Consider the following 22,362-nt stretch of genomic DNA (forward strand, 5'->3'; position numbering starts at 1 on the left):
TGCTATTTTGCCTCGCTTTCAAGTCCGCCTCGTTGACTTCCCTCAACAGATTTTTGGACGATAGTTGTCCATTATCACTCTGCCAGTTTGTGAATTGCTGTGCCCCTGAGCTCCATTTCTCAACTCGTTTTTTGTGAGCTGAACGCAAGTCCAAAATTTTGGATCATGTCCTATACTGGTTCCCGGTGGGTGGCTGAGACTTTGGTTAATTCTTCTTCCTGCCGGGAAATTAGAGTGACATGTGCCCGTCCAAATGCCTAACAGCTACTCTCTCATGGGTTCTCCCTCGTCCCTTCCATCCTCTGCCAAATTGGGAACCTGTGCAAACCAGGATGTTAAAGGGCCTGTCTCTCCAAGTTGGGAGATTGATAGTAAGGCAGTTGGAAAGTCAAACTGGAGCACCAGGAGAGGGACTATTCGTTGAGTTTTAGAAACCTTTCGTATTCACCGTCTGTACATTCTCTAGGTTTCCTGTACATGTTATAGCTGTAGTAATATTCCCTTCAACCTGGAGAGTTGGGACCCATGGAATGGGGGCCATGCATTATTGCTTGAAAGGGTCTGCATTTGCTCACCCAATCTCACCAATCCTCTCAGTCCCAAGTGTCCAGCCTTATGCCACATCCAGCTGTCATTGTAGATAGGGTCTTTCCAGGTTTCCTCAGACACCCTGAAGGAATTGTAAAGAATTTCCCTGTTTTTTTGTTTTGCTTTGGAAATTCCTTTTTAGAGTGGGTTTGAGCTGATTCTCGCTGCCATGTTTATGCGACTCTAGACACACTTCATTCCCTTATGGAGACATATCAATACATAGGTTTTAAGATTCTTACTAGTCAGATATATTCCTCTGCGGGAAATATGGGGTTTTGAGTCTCTTTCCCTGAGGAAGGTGTAGGTCTTGTCTATTCCAAAGTTGGTTTTTGGAACGGTCCCTGTGCTTATATCAAACTCTGGTTTTATGCATCACCCCACTTCTCCTTCCCCTTTAAGCAGGCATAAGAGTGTTTTCTAAATGTGAGACTCTGTTCTCTTTCCTAACTCAGTTCATGTGTAGCCATGTTTACAGGATCTTCATAAGTGATATCTTATGATAAGTTTCTTTTTCTGTGTGACTTATTTCACTTAGAATCATGGTACCTGAATCCACTCACTTTGCTGCTACAGGTCTTATGACATTGATTTCATGGCTGAGGGATATTCCATCGTACGTAAGTACCACAATGTTTGGAACCATTTTTATATTTCCTGGGATATTTAAGGTGTACCCAAGTTGAGGTTCTTGTAGTCAGTGCAGCCCTAAATTTGGAGGTGGCTCTTTCTTATTGATTTTCAGTTTTCCCAAGGTATATTCCCTAGACTGGAAGTGGCCTTGGCTCTGTAGCTCTGTTGTTTACTTGTTTTAGGGAACACAATGCACTCCTCCAGTGAGGCAGTTGGCAATTGACATCCCGCCCATCAGCATAACAAGGCTCCCTGTTCTCCAGGGCCTGTCTTGCCTTTCTGGTTTTTACACATTTTGTTGATGTCCCTTTTGACCGGTGGGAAGTGATACTTCTTTGTAGTGCAGATTTGCATTGCCTGCTTGCTTGCTTGGCCAAAAAGGGCGTATGCGTTTTCTCCTGAATATATTCAGGAGAAAACGCATACGCCCTTTTTGGCCAAGGGCATCATTGTCGAAGTTGTGCCCCTCTTCCTGTGCTTTACAGGCGATTCCAACGTACCTCTTGAAATCTGTTTCCTGCTATTTTGCCTCGCTTTCAAGTCCGCCTCGTTGACTTCCCTCAACAGATTTTTGGACGATAGTTGTCCATTATCACTCTGCCAGTTTGTGAATTGCTGTGCCCCTGAGCTCCATTTCTCAACTCGTTTTTTGTGAGCTGAACGCAAGTCCAAAATTTTGGATCATGTCCTATACTGGTTCCCGGTGGGTGGCTGAGACTTTGGTTAATTCTTCTTCCTGCCGGGAAATTAGAGTGACATGTGCCCGTCCAAATGCCTAACAGCTACTCTCTCATGGGTTCTCCCTCGTCCCTTCCATCCTCTGCCAAATTGGGAACCTGTGCAAACCAGGATGTTAAAGGGCCTGTCTCTCCAAGTTGGGAGATTGATAGTAAGGCAGTTGGAAAGTCAAACTGGAGCACCAGGAGAGGGACTATTCGTTGAGTTTTAGAAACCTTTCGTATTCACCGTCTGTACATTCTCTAGGTTTCCTGTACATGTTATAGCTGTAGTAATATTCCCTTCAACCTGGAGAGTTGGGACCCATGGAATGGGGGCCATGCATTATTGCTTTAAAGGGTCTGCATTTGCTCACCCAATCTCACCAATCCTCTCAGTCCCAAGTGTCCAGCCTTATGCCACATCCAGCTGTCATTGTAGATAGGGTCTTTCCAGGTTTCCTCAGACACCCTGAAGGAATTGTAAAGAATTTCCCTGTTTTTTTGTTTTGCTTTGGAAATTCCTTTTTAGAGTGGGTTTGAGCTGATTCTCGCTGCCATGTTTATGCGACTCTAGACACACTTGATTCCCTTATGGAGACATATCAATACATAGGTTTTAAGATTCTTACTAGTCAGATATATTCCTCTGCGGGAAATATGGGGTTTTGAGTCTCTTTCCCTGAGGAAGGTGTAGGTCTTGTCTATTCCAAAGTTGGTTTTTGGAACGGTCCCTGTGCTTATATCAAACTCTGGTTTTATGCATCACCCCACCTCTCCTTCCCCTTTAAGCAGGCATAAGAGTGTTTTCTAAATGTGAGACTCTGTTCTCTTTCCTAACTCAGTTCATGTGTAGCCATGTTTACAGGATCTTCATAAGTGATATCTTATGATAAGTTTCTTTTTCTGTGTGACTTATTTCACTTAGAATCATGGTACCTGAATCCACTCACTTTGCTGCTACAGGTCTTATGACATTGATTTCATGGCTGAGGGATATTCCATCGTACGTAAGTACCACAATGTTTGGAACCATTTTTATATTTCCTGGGATATTTAAGGTGTACCCAAGTTGAGGTTCTTGTAGTCAGTGCAGCCCTAAATTTGGAGGTGGCTCTTTCTTATTGATTTTCAGTTTTCCCAAGGTATATTCCCTAGACTGGAAGTGGCCTTGGCTCTGTAGCTCTGTTGTTTACTTGTTTTAGGGAACACAATGCACTCCTCCAGTGAGGCAGTTGGCAATTGACATCCCGCCCATCAGCATAACAAGGCTCCCTGTTCTCCAGGGCCTGTCTTGCCTTTCTGGTTTTTACACATTTTGTGGATGTCCCTTTTGACAGGTGGGAAGTGATACTTCTTTGTAGTGCAGATTTGCATTGCCTGCTTGCTTGCTTGGCCAAAAAGGGCGTATGCGTTTTCTCCTGAATATATTCAGGAGAAAACGCATACGCCCTTTTTGGCCAAGGGCATCATTGTCGAAGTTGTGCCCCTCTTCCTGTGCTTTACAGGCGATTCCAACGTACCTCTTGAAATCTGTTTCCTGCTATTTTGCCTCGCTTTCAAGTCCGCCTCGTTGACTTCCCTCAACAGATTTTTGGACGATAGTTGTCCATTATCACTCTGCCAGTTTGTGAATTGCTGTGCCCCTGAGCTCCATTTCTCAACTCGTTTTTTGTGAGCTGAACGCAAGTCCAAAATTTTGGATCATGTCCTATACTGGTTCCCGGTGGGTGGCTGAGACTTTGGTTAACTCTTCTTCCTGCCGGGAAATTAGAGTGACATGTGCCCGTCCAAATGCCTAACAGCTACTCTCTCATGGGTTCTCCCTCGTCCCTTCCATCCTCTGCCAAATTGGGAACCTGTGCAAACCAGGATGTTAAAGGGCCTGTCTCTCCAAGTTGGGAGATTGATAGTAAGGCAGTTGGAAAGTCAAACTGGAGCACCAGGAGAGGGACTATTCGTTGAGTTTTAGAAACCTTTCGTATTCACCGTCTGTACATTCTCTAGGTTTCCTGTACATGTTATAGCTGTAGTAATATTCCCTTCAACCTGGAGAGTTGGGACCCATGGAATGGGGGCCATGCATTATTGCTTGAAAGGGTCTGCATTTGCTCACCCAATCTCACCAATCCTCTCAGTCCCAAGTGTCCAGCCTTATGCCACATCCAGCTGTCATTGTAGATAGGGTCTTTCCAGGTTTCCTCAGACACCCTGAAGGAATTGTAAAGAATTTCCCTGTTTTTTGGTTTTGCTTTGGAAATTCCTTTTTAGAGTGGGTTTGAGCTGATTCTCGCTGCCATGTTTATGCGACTCTAGACACACTTCATTCCCTTATGGAGACATATCAATACATAGGTTTTAAGATTCTTACTAGTCAGATATATTCCTCTGCGGGAAATATGGGGTTTTGAGTCTCTTTCCCTGAGGAAGGTGTAGGTCTTGTCTATTCCAAAGTTGGTTTTTGGAACGGTCCCTGTGCTTATATCAAACTCTGGTTTTATGCATCACCCCACCTCTCCTTCCCCTTTAAGCAGGCATAAGAGTGTTTTCTAAATGTGAGACTCTGTTCTCTTTCCTAACTCAGTTCATGTGTAGCCATGTTTACAGGATCTTCATAAGTGATATCTTATGATAAGTTTCTTTTTCTGTGTGACTTATTTCACTTAGAATCATGGTACCTGAATCCACTCACTTTGCTGCTACGGGTCTTATGACATTGATTTCATGGCTGAGGGATATTCCATCGTACGTAAGTACCACAATGTTTGGAACCATTTTTATATTTCCTGGGATATTTAAGGTGTACCCAAGTTGAGGTTCTTGTAGTCAGTGCAGCCCTAAATTTGGAGGTGGCTCTTTCTTATTGATTTTCAGTTTTCCCAAGGTATATTCCCTAGACTGGAAGTGGCCTTGGCTCTGTAGCTCTGTTGTTTACTTGTTTTAGGGAACACAATGCACTCCTCCAGTGAGGCAGTTGGCAATTGACATCCCGCCCATCAGCATAACAAGGCTCCCTGTTCTCCAGGGCCTGTCTTGCCTTTCTGGTTTTTACACATTTTGTGGATGTCCCTTTTGACAGGTGGGAAGTGATACTTCTTTGTAGTGCAGATTTGCATTGCCTGCTTGCTTGCTTGGCCAAAAAGGGCGTATGCGTTTTCTCCTGAATATATTCAGGAGAAAACGCATACGCCCTTTTTGGCCAAGGGCATCATTGTCGAAGTTGTGCCCCTCTTCCTGTGCTTTACAGGCGATTCCAACGTACCTCTTGAAATCTGTTTCCTGCTATTTTGCCTCGCTTTCAAGTCCGCCTCGTTGACTTCCCTCAACAGATTTTTGGACGATAGTTGTCCATTATCACTCTGCCAGTTTGTGAATTGCTGTGCCCCTGAGCTCCATTTCTCAACTCGTTTTTTGTGAGCTGAACGCAAGTCCAAAATTTTGGATCATGTCCTATACTGGTTCCCGGTGGGTGGCTGAGACTTTGGTTAATTCTTCTTCCTGCCGGGAAATTAGAGTGACATGTGCCCGTCCAAATGCCTAACAGCTACTCTCTCATGGGTTCTCCTTCGTCCCTTCCATCCTCTGCCAAATTGGGAACCTGTGCAAACCAGGAGGTTAAAGGGCCTGTCTCTCCAAGTTGGGAGATTGATAGTAAGGCAGTTGGAAAGTCAAACTGGAGCACCAGGAGAGGGACTATTCGTTGAGTTTTAGAAACCTTTCGTATTCACCGTCTGTACATTCTCTAGGTTTCCTGTACATGTTATAGCTGTAGTAATATTCCCTTCAACCTGGAGAGTTGGGACCCATGGAATGGGGGCCATGCATTATTGCTTGAAAGGGTCTGCATTTGCTCACCCAATCTCACCAATCCTCTCAGTCCCAAGTGTCCAGCCTTATGCCACATCCAGCTGTCATTGTAGATAGGGTCTTTCCAGGTTTCCTCAGACACCCTGAAGGAATTGTAAAGAATTTCCCTGTTTTTTTGTTTTGCTTTGGAAATTCCTTTTTAGAGTGGGTTTGAGCTGATTCTCGCTGCCATGTTTATGCGACTCTAGACACACTTGATTCCCTTATGGAGACATATCAATACATAGGTTTTAAGATTCTTACTAGTCAGATATATTCCTCTGCGGGAAATATGGGGTTTTGAGTCTCTTTCCCTGAGGAAGGTGTAGGTCTTGTCTATTCCAAAGTTGGTTTTTGGAACGGTCCCTGTGCTTATATCAAACTCTGGTTTTATGCATCACCCCACCTCTCCTTCCCCTTTAAGCAGGCATAAGAGTGTTTTCTAAATGTGAGACTCTGTTCTCTTTCCTAACTCAGTTCATGTGTAGCCATGTTTACAGGATCTTCATAAGTGATATCTTATGATAAGTTTCTTTTTCTGTGTGACTTATTTCACTTAGAATCATGGTACCTGAATCCACTCACTTTGCTGCTACGGGTCTTATGACATTGATTTCATGGCTGAGGGATATTCCATCGTACGTAAGTACCACAATGTTTGGAACCATTTCTATATTTCCTGGGATATTTAAGGTGTACCCAAGTTGAGGTTCTTGTAGTCAGTGCAGCCCTAAATTTGGAGGTGGCTCTTTCTTATTGATTTTCAGTTTTCCCAAGGTATATTCCCTAGACTGGAAGTGGCCTTGGCTCTGTAGCTCTGTTGTTTACTTGTTTTAGGGAACACAATGCACTCCTCCAGTGAGGCAGTTGGCAATTGACATCCCGCCCATCAGCATAACAAGGCTCCCTGTTCTCCAGGGCCTGTCTTGCCTTTCTGGTTTTTACACATTTTGTGGATGTCCCTTTTGACAGGTGGGAAGTGATACTTCTTTGTAGTGCAGATTTGCATTGCCTGCTTGCTTGCTTGGCCAAAAAGGGCGTATGCGTTTTCTCCTGAATATATTCAGGAGAAAACGCATACGCCCTTTTTGGCCAAGGGCATCATTGTCGAAGTTGTGCCCCTCTTCCTGTGCTTTACAGGCGATTCCAACGTACCTCTTGAAATCTGTTTCCTGCTATTTTGCCTCGCTTTCAAGTCCGCCTCGTTGACTTCCCTCAACAGATTTTTGGACGATAGTTGTCCATTATCACTCTGCCAGTTTGTGAATTGCTGTGCCCCTGAGCTCCATTTCTCAACTCGTTTTTTGTGAGCTGAACGCAAGTCCAAAATTTTGGATCATGTCCTATACTGGTTCCCGGTGGGTGGCTGAGACTTTGGTTAATTCTTCTTCCTGCCGGGAAATTAGAGTGACATGTGCCCGTCCAAATGCCTAACAGCTACTCTCTCATGGGTTCTCCCTCGTCCCTTCCATCCTCTGCCAAATTGGGAACCTGTGCAAACCAGGATGTTAAAGGGCCTGTCTCTCCAAGTTGGGAGATTGATAGTAAGGCAGTTGGAAAGTCAAACTGGAGCACCAGGAGAGGGACTATTCGTTGAGTTTTAGAAACCTTTCGTATTCACCGTGTGTACATTCTCTAGGTTTCCTGTACATGTTATAGCTGTAGTAATATTCCCTTCAACCTGGAGAGTTGGGACCCATGGAATGGGGGCCATGCATTATTGCTTGAAAGGGTCTGCATTTGCTCACCCAATCTCACCAATCCTCTCAGTCCCAAGTGTCCAGCCTTATGCCACATCCAGCTGTCATTGTAGATAGGGTCTTTCCAGGTTTCCTCAGACACCCTGAAGGAATTGTAAAGAATTTCCCTGTTTTTTTGTTTTGCTTTGGAAATTCCTTTTTAGAGTGGGTTTGAGCTGATTCTCGCTGCCATGTTTATGCGACTCTAGACACACTTGATTCCCTTATGGAGACATATCAATACATAGGTTTTAAGATTCTTACTAGTCAGATATATTCCTCTGCGGGAAATATGGGGTTTTGAGTCTCTTTCCCTGAGGAAGGTGTAGGTCTTGTCTATTCCAAAGTTGATTTTTGGAACGGTCCCTGTGCTTATATCAAACTCTGGTTTTATGCATCACCCCACCTCTCCTTCCCCTTTAAGCAGGCATAAGAGTGTTTTCTAAATGTGAGACTCTGTTCTCTTTCCTAACTCAGTTCATGTGTAGCCATGTTTACAGGATCTTCATAAGTGATATCTTATGATAAGTTTCTTTTTCTGTGTGACTTATTTCACTTAGAATCATGGTACCTGAATCCACTCACTTTGCTGCTACGGGTCTTATGACATTGATTTCATGGCTGAGGGATATTCCATCGTACGTAAGTACCACAATGTTTGGAACCATTTTTATATTTCCTGGGATATTTAAGGTGTACCCAAGTTGAGGTTCTTGTAGTCAGTGCAGCCCTAAATTTGGAGGTGGCTCTTTCTTATTGATTTTCAGTTTTCCCAAGGTATATTCCCTAGACTGGAAGTGGCCTTGGCTCTGTAGCTCTGTTGTTTACTTGTTTTAGGGAACACAATGCACTCCTCCAGTGAGGCAGTTGGCAATTGACATCCCGCCCATCAGCATAACAAGGCTCCCTGTTCTCCAGGGCCTGTCTTGCCTTTCTGGTTTTTACACATTTTGTGGATGTCCCTTTTGACCGGTGGGAAGTGATACTTCTTTGTAGTGCAGATTTGCATTGCCTGCTTGCTTGCTTGGCCAAAAAGGGCGTATGCGTTTTCTCCTGAATATATTCAGGAGAAAACGCATACGCCCTTTTTGGCCAAGGGCATCATTGTCGAAGTTGTGCCCCTCTTCCTGTGCTTTACAGGCAATTCCAACGTACCTCTTGAAATCTGTTTCCTGCTATTTTGCCTCGCTTTCAAGTCCGCCTCGTTGACTTCCCTCAACAGATTTTTGGACGATAGTTGTCCATTATCACTCTGCCAGTTTGTGAATTGCTGTGCCCCTGAGCTCCATTTCTCAACTCGTTTTTTGTGAGCTGAACGCAAGTCCAAAATTTTGGATCATGTCCTATACTGGTTCCCGGTGGGTGGCTGAGACTTTGGTTAATTCTTCTTCCTGCCGGGAAATTAGAGTGACATGTGCCCGTCCAAATGCCTAACAGCTACTCTCTCATGGGTTCTCCCTCGTCCCTTCCATCCTCTGCCAAATTGGGAACCTGTGCAAACCAGGAGGTTAAAGGGCCTGTCTCTCCAAGTTGGGAGATTGATAGTAAGGCAGTTGGAAAGTCAAACTGGAGCACCAGGAGAGGGACTATTCGTTGAGTTTTAGAAACCTTTCATATTCACAGTGTGTCCATTCTCTAGGTTTCCTGTACATGTTATAGCTGTAGTAATATTCCCTTGAACCTGGAGAGTTGGGACCCATGGAATGGGGGCCATGCATTATTGCTTGAAAGGGTCTGCATTTGCTCACCCAATCTCACCAATCCTCTCAGTCCCAAGTGTCCAGCCTTATGCCACATCCAGCTGTCATTGTAGACAGGGTCTTTCCAGGTTTCCTCAGACACCCTGAAGGAATTGTAAAGAATTTCCCTGTTTTTTGGTTTTGCTTTTGAAATTCCTTTTTAGAGTGGGTTTGAGCTGATTCTCGCTGCCATGTTTTTGCGACTCTAGACACACTTGATTCCCTTATGGAGACATATCAATACATAGGTTTTAAGATTCTTACTAGTCAGATATATTCCTCTGCGGGAAATATGGGGTTTTGAGTCTCTTTCCCTGAGGAAGGTGTAGGTCTTGTCTATTCCAAAGTTGGTTTTTGGAACGGTCCCTGTGCTTATATCAAACTCTGGTTTTATGCATCACCCCAGCTCTCTTTCCCCTTTAAGCAGGCATAAGAGTGTTTTCTAAATGTGAGACTCTGTTCTCTTTCCTAACTCAGTTCATGTGTAGCCATGTTTACAGGATCTTCATAAGTGATATCTTATGATAAGTTTCTTTTTCTGTGTGACTTATTTCACTTAGAATCATGGTACCTGAATCCACTCACTTTGCTGCTACGGGTCTTATGACATTGATTTCATGGCTGAGGGATATTCCATCGTACGTAAGTACCACAATGTTTGGAACCATTTTTATATTTCCTGGGATATTTAAGGTGTACCCAAGTTGAGGTTCTTGTAGTCAGTGCAGCCCTAAATTTGGAGGTGGCTCTTTCTTATTGATTTTCAGTTTTCCCAAGGTATATTCCCTAGACTGGAAGTGGCCTTGGCTCTGTAGCTCTGTTGTTTACTTGTTTTAGGGAACACAATGCACTCCTCCAGTGAGGCAGTTGGCAATTGACATCCCGCCCATCAGCATAACAAGGCTCCCTGTTCTCCAGGGCCTGTCTTGCCTTTCTGGTTTTTACACATTTTGTGGATGTCCCTTTTGACAGGTGGGAAGTGATACTTCTTTGTAGTGCAGATTTGCATTGCCTGCTTGCTTGCTTGGCCAAAAAGGGCGTATGCGTTTTCTCCTGAATATATTCAGGAGAAAACGCATACGCCCTTTTTGGCCAAGGGCATCATTGTCGAAGTTGTGCCCCTCTTCCTGTGCTTTACAGGCGATTCCAACGTACCTCTTGAAATCTGTTTCCTGCTATTTTGCCTCGCTTTCAAGTCCGCCTCGTTTACTTCCCTCAACAGATTTTTGGACGATAGTTGTCCATTATCACTCTGCCAGTTTGTGAATTGCTGTGCCCCTGAGCTCCATTTCTCAACTCGTTTTTTGTGAGCTGAACGCAAGTCCAAAATTTTGGATCATGTCCTATACTGGTTCCCGGTGGGTGGCTGAGACTTTGGTTAATTCTTCTTCCTGCCGGGAAATTAGAGTGACATGTGCCCGTCCAAATGCCTAACAGCTACTCTCTCATGGGTTCTCCCTCGTCCCTTCCATCCTCTGCCAAATTGGGAACCTGTGCAAACCAGGATGTTAAAGGGCCTGTCTCTCCAAGTTGGGAGATTGATAGTAAGGCAGTTGGAAAGTCAAACTGGAGCACCAGGAGAGGGACTATTCGTTGAGTTTTAGAAACCTTTCGTATTCACCGTCTGTACATTCTCTAGGTTTCCTGTACATGTTATAGCTGTAGTAATATTCCCTTCAACCTGGAGAGTTGGGACCCATGGAATGGGGGCCATGCATTATTGCTTGAAAGGGTCTGCATTTGCTCACCCAATCTCACCAATCCTCTCAGTCCCAAGTGTCCAGCCTTATGCCACATCCAGCTGTCATTGTAGATAGGGTCTTTCCAGGTTTCCTCAGACACCCTGAAGGAATTGTAAAGAATTTCCCTGTTTTTTTGTTTTGCTTTGGAAATTCCTTTTTAGAGTGGGTTTGAGCTGATTCTCGCTGCCATGTTTATGCGACTCTAGACACACTTGATTCCCTTATGGAGACATATCAATACATAGGTTTTAAGATTCTTACTAGTCAGATATATTCCTCTGCGGGAAATATGGGGTTTTGAGTCTCTTTCCCTGAGGAAGGTGTAGGTCTTGTCTATTCCAAAGTTGGTTTTTGGAACGGTCCCTGTGCTTATATCAAACTCTGGTTTTATGCATCACCCCACCTCTCCTTCCCCTTTAAGCAGGCATAAGAGTGTTTTCTAAATGTGAGACTCTGTTCTCTTTCCTAACTCAGTTCATGTGTAGCCATGTTTACAGGATCTTCATAAGTGATATCTTATGATAAGTTTCTTTTTCTGTGTGACTTATTTCACTTAGAATCATGGTACCTGAATCCACTCACTTTGCTGCTACGGGTCTTATGACATTGATTTCATGGCTGAGGGATATTCCATCGTACGTAAGTACCACAATGTTTGGAACCATTTTTATATTTCCTGGGATATTTAAGGTGTACCCAAGTTGAGGTTCTTGTAGTCAGTGCAGCCCTAAATTTGGAGGTGGCTCTTTCTTATTGATTTTCAGTTTTCCCAAGGTATATTCCCTAGACTGGAAGTGGCCTTGGCTCTGTAGCTCTGTTGTTTACTTGTTTTAGGGAACACAATGCACTCCTCCAGTGAGGCAGTTGGCAATTGACATCCCGCCCATCAGCATAACAAGGCTCCCTGTTCTCCAGGGCCTGTCTTGCCTTTCTGGTTTTTACACATTTTGTGGATGTCCCTTTTGACAGGTGGGAAGTGATACTTCTTTGTAGTGCAGATTTGCATTGCCTGCTTGCTTGCTTGGCCAAAAAGGGCGTATGCGTTTTCTCCTGAATATATTCAGGAGAAAACGCATACGCCCTTTTTGGCCAAGGGCATCATTGTCGAAGTTGTGCCCCTCTTCCTGTGCTTTACAGGCAATTCCAACGTACCTCTTGAAATCTGTTTCCTGCTATTTTGCCTCGCTTTCAGGTCCGCCTCGTTGACTTCCCTCAACAGATTTTTGGACGATAGTTGTCCATTATCACTCTGCCAGTTTGTGAATTGCTGTGCCCCTGAGCTCCATTTCTCAACTCGTTTTTTGTGAGCTGAACGCAAGTCCAAAATTTTGGATCATGTCCTATACTGGTTCCCGGTGGGTGGCTGAGACTTTGGTTAATTCTTCTTCCTGCCGGGAAATTAGAGTGACATGTGCCCGTCCAAATGCCTAACAGCTACTCTCTCATGGGTTCTCCCTCGTCCCTTCCATCCTCTGCCAAATTGGGAACCTGTGCAAACCAGGAGGTTAAAGGGCCTGTCTCTCCAAGTTGGGAGATTGATAGTAAGGCAGTTGGAAAGTCAAACTGGAGCACCAGGAGAGGGACTATTCGTTGAGTTTTAGAAACCTTTCGTATTCACAGTGTGTCCATTCTCTAGGTTTCCTGTACATGTTATAGCTGTAGTAATATTCCCTTGAACATGGAGAGTTGGGACCCATGGAATGGGGGCCATGCATTATTGCTTGAAAGGGTCTGCATTTGCTCACCCAATCTCACCAATCCTCTCAGTCCCAAGTGTCCAGCCTTATGCCACATCCAGCTGTCATTGTAGACAGGGTCTTTCCAGGTTTCCTCAGACACCCTGAAGGAATTGTAAAGAATTTCCCTGTTTTTTGGTTTTGCTTTTGAAATTCCTTTTTAGAGTGGGTTTGAGCTGATTCTCGCTGCCATGTTTTTGCGACTCTAGACACACTTGATTCCCTTATGGAGACATATCAATACATAGGTTTTAAGATTCTTACTAGTCAGATATATTCCTCTGCGGGAAATATGGGGTTTTGAGTCTCTTTCCCTGAGGAAGGTGTAGGTCTTGTCTATTCCAAAGTTGGTTTTTGGAACGGTCCCTGTGCTTATATCAAACTCTGGTTTTATGCATCACCCCAGCTCTCTTTCCCCTTTAAGCAGGCATAAGAGTGTTTTCTAAATGTGAGACTCTGTTCTCTTTCCTAACTCAGTTCATGTGTAGCCATGTTTACAGGATCTTCATAAGTGATATCTTATGATAAGTTTCTTTTTCTGTGTGACTTATTTCACTTAGAATCATGGTACCTGAATCCACTCACTTTGCTGCTACGGGTCTTATGACATTGATTTCATGGCTGAGGGATATTCCATCGTACGTAAGTACCACAATGTTTGGAACCATTTTTATATTTCCTGGGATATTTAAGGTGTACCCAAGTTGAGGTTCTTGTAGTCAGTGCAGCCCTAAATTTGGAGGTGGCTCTTTCTTATTGATTTTCAGTTTTCCCAAGGTATATTCCCTAGACTGGAAGTGGCCTTGGCTCTGTAGCTCTGTTGTTTACTTGTTTTAGGGAACACAATGCACTCCTCCAGTGAGGCAGTTGGCAATTGACATCCCGCCCATCAGCATAACAAGGCTCCCTGTTCTCCAGGGCCTGTCTTGCCTTTCTGGTTTTTACACATTTTGTGGATGTCCCTTTTGACAGGTGGGAAGTGATACTTCTTTGTAGTGCAGATTTGCATTGCCTGCTTGCTTGCTTGGCCAAAAAGGGCGTATGCGTTTTCTCCTGAATATATTCAGGAGAAAACGCATACGCCCTTTTTGGCCAAGGGCATCATTGTCGAAGTTGTGCCCCTCTTCCTGTGCTTTACAGGCGATTCCAACGTAGCTCTTGAAATCTGTTTCCTGCTATTTTGCCTCGCTTTCAAGTCCGCCTCGTTGACTTCCCTCAACAGATTTTTGGACGATAGTTGTCCATTATCACTCTGCCAGTTTGTGAATTGCTGTGCCCCTGAGCTCCATTTCTCAACTCGTTTTTTGTGAGCTGAACGCAAGTCCAAAATTTTGGATCATGTCCTATACTGGTTCCCGGTGGGTGGCTGAGACTTTGGTTAATTCTTCTTCCTGCCGGGAAATTAGAGTGACATGTGCCCGTCCAAATGCCTAACAGCTACTCTCTCATGGGTTCTCCCTCGTCCCTTCCATCCTCTGCCAAATTGGGAACCTGTGCAAACCAGGATGTTAAAGGGCCTGTCTCTCCAAGTTGGGAGATTGATAGTAAGGCAGTTGGAAAGTCAAACTGGAGCACCAGGAGAGGGACTATTCGTTGAGTTTTAGAAACCTTTCGTATTCACAGTGTGTCCATTCTCTAGGTTTCCTGTACATGTTATAGCTGTAGTAATATTCCCTTGAACATGGAGAGTTGGGACCCATGGAATGGGGGCCATGCATTATTGCTTGAAAGGGTCTGCATTTGCTCACCCAATCTCACCAATCCTCTCAGTCCCAAGTGTCCAGCCTTATGCCACATCCAGCTGTCATTGTAGACAGGGTCTTTCCAGGTTTCCTCAGACACCCTGAAGGAATTGTAAAGAATTTCCCTGTTTTTTGGTTTTGCTTTTGAAATTCCTTTTTAGAGTGGGTTTGAGCTGATTCTCGCTGCCATGTTTTTGCGACTCTAGACACACTTGATTCCCTTATGGAGACATATCAATACATAGGTTTTAAGATTCTTACTAGTCAGATATATTCCTCTGCGGGAAATATGGGGTTTTGAGTCTCTTTCCCTGAGGAAGGTGTAGGTCTTGTCTATTCCAAAGTTGGTTTTTGGAACGGTCCCTGTGCTTATATCAAACTCTGGTTTTATGCATCACCCCACCTCTCCTTCCCCTTTAAGCAGGCATAAGAGTGTTTTCTAAATGTGAGACTCTGTTCTCTTTCCTAACTCAGTTCATGTGTAGCCATGTTTACAGGATCTTCATAAGTGATATCTTATGATAAGTTTCTTTTTCTGTGTGACTTATTTCACTTAGAATCATGGTACCTGAATCCACTCACTTTGCTGCTACAGGTCTTATGACATTGATTTCATGGCTGAGGGATATTCCATCGTACGTAAGTACCACAATGTTTGGAACCATTTTTATATTTCCTGGGATATTTAAGGTGTACCCAAGTTGAGGTTCTTGTAGTCAGTGCAGCCCTAAATTTGGAGGTGGCTCTTTCTTATTGATTTTCAGTTTTCCCAAGGTATATTCCCTAGACTGGAAGTGGCCTTGGCTCTGTAGCTCTGTTGTTTACTTGTTTTAGGGAACACAATGCACTCCTCCAGTGAGGCAGTTGGCAATTGACATCCCGCCCATCAGCATAACAAGGCTCCCTGTTCTCCAGGGCCTGTCTTGCCTTTCTGGTTTTTACACATTTTGTTGATGTCCCTTTTGACAGGTGGGAAGTGATACTTCTTTGTAGTGCAGATTTGCATTGCCTGCTTGCTTGCTTGGCCAAAAAGGGCGTATGCGTTTTCTCCTGAATATATTCAGGAGAAAACGCATACGCCCTTTTTGGCCAAGGGCATCATTGTCGAAGTTGTGCCCCTCTTCCTGTGCTTTACAGGCGATTCCAACGTACCTCTTGAAATCTGTTTCCTGCTATTTTGCCTCGCTTTCAAGTCCGCCTCGTTGACTTCCCTCAACAGATTTTTGGACGATAGTTGTCCATTATCACTCTGCCAGTTTGTGAATTGCTGTGCCCCTGAGCTCCATTTCTCAACTCGTTTTTTGTGAGCTGAACGCAAGTCCAAAATTTTGGATCATGTCCTATACTGGTTCCCGGTGGGTGGCTGAGACTTTGGTTAATTCTTCTTCCTGCCGGGAAATTAGAGTGACATGTGCCCGTCCAAATGCCTAACAGCTACTCTCTCATGGGTTCTCCCTCGTCCCTTCCATCCTCTGCCAAATTGGGAACCTGTGCAAACCAGGATGTTAAAGGGCCTGTCTCTCCAAGTTGGGAGATTGATAGTAAGGCAGTTGGAAAGTCAAACTGGAGCACCAGGAGAGGGACTATTCGTTGAGTTTTAGAAACCTTTCGTATTCACCGTCTGTACATTCTCTAGGTTTCCTGTACATGTTATAGCTGTAGTAATATTCCCTTCAACCTGGAGAGTTGGGACCCATGGAATGGGGGCCATGCATTATTGCTTGAAAGGGTCTGCATTTGCTCACCCAATCTCACCAATCCTCTCAGTCCCAAGTGTCCAGCCTTATGCCACATCCAGCTGTCATTGTAGATAGGGTCTTTCCAGGTTTCCTCAGACACCCTGAAGGAATTGTAAAGAATTTCCCTGTTTTTTGGTTTTGCTTTGGAAATTCCTTTTTAGAGTGGGTTTGAGCTGATTCTCGCTGCCATGTTTATGCGACTCTAGACACACTTGATTCCCTTATGGAGACATATCAATACATAGGTTTTAAGATTCTTACTAGTCAGATATATTCCTCTGCGGGAAATATGGGGTTTTGAGTCTCTTTCCCTGAGGAAGGTGTAGGTCTTGTCTATTCCAAAGTTGGTTTTTGGAACGGTCCCTGTGCTTATATCAAACTCTGGTTTTATGCATCACCCCACCTCTCCTTCCCCTTTAAGCAGGCATAAGAGTGTTTTCTAAATGTGAGACTCTGTTCTCTTTCCTAACTCAGTTCATGTGTAGCCATGTTTACAGGATCTTCATAAGTGATATCTTATGATAAGTTTCTTTTTCTGTGTGACTTATTTCACTTAGAATCATGGTACCTGAATCCACTCACTTTGCTGCTACGGGTCTTATGACATTGATTTCATGGCTGAGGGATATTCCATCGTACGTAAGTACCACAATGTTTGGAACCATTTTTATATTTCCTGGGATATTTAAGGTGTACCCAAGTTGAGGTTCTTGTAGTCAGTGCAGCCCTAAATTTGGAGGTGGCTCTTTCTTATTGATTTTCAGTTTTCCCAAGGTATATTCCCTAGACTGGAAGTGGCCTTGGCTCTGTAGCTCTGTTGTTTACTTGTTTTAGGGAACACAATGCACTCCTCCAGTGAGGCAGTTGGCAATTGACATCCCGCCCATCAGCATAACAAGGCTCCCTGTTCTCCAGGGCCTGTCTTGCCTTTCTGGTTTTTACACATTTTGTGGATGTCCCTTTTGACAGGTGGGAAGTGATACTTCTTTGTAGTGCAGATTTGCATTGCCTGCTTGCTTGCTTGGCCAAAAAGGGCGTATGCGTTTTCTCCTGAATATATTCAGGAGAAAACGCATACGCCCTTTTTGGCCAAGGGCATCATTGTCGAAGTTGTGCCCCTCTTCCTGTGCTTTACAGGCGATTCCAACGTACCTCTTGAAATCTGTTTCCTGCTATTTTGCCTCGCTTTCAAGTCCGCCTCGTTGACTTCCCTCAACAGATTTTTGGACGATAGTTGTCCATTATCACTCTGCCAGTTTGTGAATTGCTGTGCCCCTGAGCTCCATTTCTCAACTCGTTTTTTGTGAGCTGAACGCAAGTCCAAAATTTTGGATCATGTCCTATACTGGTTCCCGGTGGGTGGCTGAGACTTTGGTTAATTCTTCTTCCTGCCGGGAAATTAGAGTGACATGTGCCCGTCCAAATGCCTAACAGCTACTCTCTCATGGGTTCTCCTTCGTCCCTTCCATCCTCTGCCAAATTGGGAACCTGTGCAAACCAGGAGGTTAAAGGGCCTGTCTCTCCAAGTTGGGAGATTGATAGTAAGGCAGTTGGAAAGTCAAACTGGAGCACCAGGAGAGGGACTATTCGTTGAGTTTTAGAAACCTTTCGTATTCACCGTCTGTACATTCTCTAGGTTTCCTGTACATGTTATAGCTGTAGTAATATTCCCTTCAACCTGGAGAGTTGGGACCCATGGAATGGGGGCCATGCATTATTGCTTGAAAGGGTCTGCATTTGCTCACCCAATCTCACCAATCCTCTCAGTCCCAAGTGTCCAGCCTTATGCCACATCCAGCTGTCATTGTAGATAGGGTCTTTCCAGGTTTCCTCAGACACCCTGAAGGAATTGTAAAGAATTTCCCTGTTTTTTTGTTTTGCTTTGGAAATTCCTTTTTAGAGTGGGTTTGAGCTGATTCTCGCTGCCATGTTTATGCGACTCTAGACACACTTGATTCCCTTATGGAGACATATCAATACATAGGTTTTAAGATTCTTACTAGTCAGATATATTCCTCTGCGGGAAATATGGGGTTTTGAGTCTCTTTCCCTGAGGAAGGTGTAGGTCTTGTCTATTCCAAAGTTGGTTTTTGGAACGGTCCCTGTGCTTATATCAAACTCTGGTTTTATGCATCACCCCACCTCTCCTTCCCCTTTAAGCAGGCATAAGAGTGTTTTCTAAATGTGAGACTCTGTTCTCTTTCCTAACTCAGTTCATGTGTAGCCATGTTTACAGGATCTTCATAAGTGATATCTTATGATAAGTTTCTTTTTCTGTGTGACTTATTTCACTTAGAATCATGGTACCTGAATCCACTCACTTTGCTGCTACGGGTCTTATGACATTGATTTCATGGCTGAGGGATATTCCATCGTACGTAAGTACCACAATGTTTGGAACCATTTCTATATTTCCTGGGATATTTAAGGTGTACCCAAGTTGAGGTTCTTGTAGTCAGTGCAGCCCTAAATTTGGAGGTGGCTCTTTCTTATTGATTTTCAGTTTTCCCAAGGTATATTCCCTAGACTGGAAGTGGCCTTGGCTCTGTAGCTCTGTTGTTTACTTGTTTTAGGGAACACAATGCACTCCTCCAGTGAGGCAGTTGGCAATTGACATCCCGCCCATCAGCATAACAAGGCTCCCTGTTCTCCAGGGCCTGTCTTGCCTTTCTGGTTTTTACACATTTTGTGGATGTCCCTTTTGACAGGTGGGAAGTGATACTTCTTTGTAGTGCAGATTTGCATTGCCTGCTTGCTTGCTTGGCCAAAAAGGGCGTATGCGTTTTCTCCTGAATATATTCAGGAGAAAACGCATACGCCCTTTTTGGCCAAGGGCATCATTGTCGAAGTTGTGCCCCTCTTCCTGTGCTTTACAGGCGATTCCAACGTACCTCTTGAAATCTGTTTCCTGCTATTTTGCCTCGCTTTCAAGTCCGCCTCGTTGACTTCCCTCAACAGATTTTTGGACGATAGTTGTCCATTATCACTCTGCCAGTTTGTGAATTGCTGTGCCCCTGAGCTCCATTTCTCAACTCGTTTTTTGTGAGCTGAACGCAAGTCCAAAATTTTGGATCATGTCCTATACTGGTTCCCGGTGGGTGGCTGAGACTTTGGTTAATTCTTCTTCCTGCCGGGAAATTAGAGTGACATGTGCCCGTCCAAATGCCTAACAGCTACTCTCTCATGGGTTCTCCCTCGTCCCTTCCATCCTCTGCCAAATTGGGAACCTGTGCAAACCAGGATGTTAAAGGGCCTGTCTCTCCAAGTTGGGAGATTGATAGTAAGGCAGTTGGAAAGTCAAACTGGAGCACCAGGAGAGGGACTATTCGTTGAGTTTTAGAAACCTTTCGTATTCACCGTGTGTACATTCTCTAGGTTTCCTGTACATGTTATAGCTGTAGTAATATTCCCTTCAACCTGGAGAGTTGGGACCCATGGAATGGGGGCCATGCATTATTGCTTGAAAGGGTCTGCATTTGCTCACCCAATCTCACCAATCCTCTCAGTCCCAAGTGTCCAGCCTTATGCCACATCCAGCTGTCATTGTAGATAGGGTCTTTCCAGGTTTCCTCAGACACCCTGAAGGAATTGTAAAGAATTTCCCTGTTTTTTTGTTTTGCTTTGGAAATTCCTTTTTAGAGTGGGTTTGAGCTGATTCTCGCTGCCATGTTTATGCGACTCTAGACACACTTGATTCCCTTATGGAGACATATCAATACATAGGTTTTAAGATTCTTACTAGTCAGATATATTCCTCTGCGGGAAATATGGGGTTTTGAGTCTCTTTCCCTGAGGAAGGTGTAGGTCTTGTCTATTCCAAAGTTGGTTTTTGGAACGGTCCCTGTGCTTATATCAAACTCTGGTTTTATGCATCACCCCACCTCTCCTTCCCCTTTAAGCAGGCATAAGAGTGTTTTCTAAATGTGAGACTCTGTTCTCTTTCCTAACTCAGTTCATGTGTAGCCATGTTTACAGGATCTTCATAAGTGATATCTTATGATAAGTTTCTTTTTCTGTGTGACTTATTTCACTTAGAATCATGGTACCTGAATCCACTCACTTTGCTGCTACGGGTCTTATGACATTGATTTCATGGCTGAGGGATATTCCATCGTACGTAAGTACCACAATGTTTTGAACCATTTTTATATTTCCTGGGATATTTAAGGTGTACCCAAGTTGAGGTTCTTGTAGTCAGTGCAGCCCTAAATTTGGAGGTGGCTCTTTCTTATTGATTTTCAGTTTTCCCAAGGTATATTCCCTAGACTGGAAGTGGCCTTGGCTCTGTAGCTCTGTTGTTTACTTGTTTTAGGGAACACAATGCACTCCTCCAGTGAGGCAGTTGGCAATTGACATCCCGCCCATCAGCATAACAAGGCTCCCTGTTCTCCAGGGCCTGTCTTGCCTTTCTGGTTTTTACACATTTTGTGGATGTCCCTTTTGACCGGTGGGAAGTGATACTTCTTTGTAGTGCAGATTTGCATTGCCTGCTTGCTTGCTTGGCCAAAAAGGGCGTATGCGTTTTCTCCTGAATATATTCAGGAGAAAACGCATACGCCCTTTTTGGCCAAGGGCATCATTGTCGAAGTTGTGCCCCTCTTCCTGTGCTTTACAGGCAATTCCAACGTACCTCTTGAAATCTGTTTCCTGCTATTTTGCCTCGCTTTCAAGTCCGCCTCGTTGACTTCCCTCAACAGATTTTTGGACGATAGTTGTCCATTATCACTCTGCCAGTTTGTGAATTGCTGTGCCCCTGAGCTCCATTTCTCAACTCGTTTTTTGTGAGCTGAACGCAAGTCCAAAATTTTGGATCATGTCCTATACTGGTTCCCGGTGGGTGGCTGAGACTTTGGTTAATTCTTCTTCCTGCCGGGAAATTAGAGTGACATGTGCCCGTCCAAATGCCTAACAGCTACTCTCTCATGGGTTCTCCCTCGTCCCTTCCATCCTCTGCCAAATTGGGAACCTGTGCAAACCAGGAGGTTAAAGGGCCTGTCTCTCCAAGTTGGGAGATTGATAGTAAGGCAGTTGGAAAGTCAAACTGGAGCACCAGGAGAGGGACTATTCGTTGAGTTTTAGAAACCTTTCGTATTCACAGTGTGTCCATTCTCTAGGTTTCCTGTACATGTTATAGCTGTAGTAATATTCCCTTGAACCTGGAGAGTTGGGACCCATGGAATGGGGGCCATGCATTATTGCTTGAAAGGGTCTGCATTTGCTCACCCAATCTCACCAATCCTCTCAGTCCCAAGTGTCCAGCCTTATGCCACATCCAGCTGTCATTGTAGACAGGGTCTTTCCAGGTTTCCTCAGACACCCTGAAGGAATTGTAAAGAATTTCCCTGTTTTTTGGTTTTGCTTTTGAAATTCCTTTTTAGAGTGGGTTTGAGCTGATTCTCGCTGCCATGTTTTTGCGACTCTAGACACACTTGATTCCCTTATGGAGACATATCAATACATAGGTTTTAAGATTCTTACTAGTCAGATATATTCCTCTGCGGGAAATATGGGGTTTTGAGTCTCTTTCCCTGAGGAAGGTGTAGGTCTTGTCTATTCCAAAGTTGGTTTTTGGAACGGTCCCTGTGCTTATATCAAACTCTGGTTTTATGCATCACCCCACCTCTCCTTCCCCTTTAAGCAGGCATAAGAGTGTTTTCTAAATGTGAGACTCTGTTCTCTTTCCTAACTCAGTTCATGTGTAGCCATGTTTACAGGATCTTCATAAGTGATATCTTATGATAAGTTTCTTTTTCTGTGTGACTTATTTCACTTAGAATCATGGTACCTGAATCCACTCACTTTGCTGCTACGGGTCTTATGACATTGATTTCATGGCTGAGGGATATTCCATCGTACGTAAGTACCACAATGTTTGGAACCATTTTTATATTTCCTGGGATATTTAAGGTGTACCCAAGTTGAGGTTCTTGTAGTCAGTGCAGCCCTAAATTTGGAGGTGGCTCTTTCTTATTGATTTTCAGTTTTCCCAAGGTATATTCCCTAGACTGGAAGTGGCCTTGGCTCTGTAGCTCTGTTGTTTACTTGTTTTAGGGAACACAATGCACTCCTCCAGTGAGGCAGTTGGCAATTGACATCCCGCCCATCAGCATAACAAGGCTCCCTGTTCTCCAGGGCCTGTCTT

Source organism: Mesoplodon densirostris, chromosome 1 (assembly GCF_025265405.1).
Source record: "Mesoplodon densirostris isolate mMesDen1 chromosome 1, mMesDen1 primary haplotype, whole genome shotgun sequence".
NCBI lineage: Eukaryota > Metazoa > Chordata > Mammalia > Artiodactyla > Ziphiidae > Mesoplodon > Mesoplodon densirostris.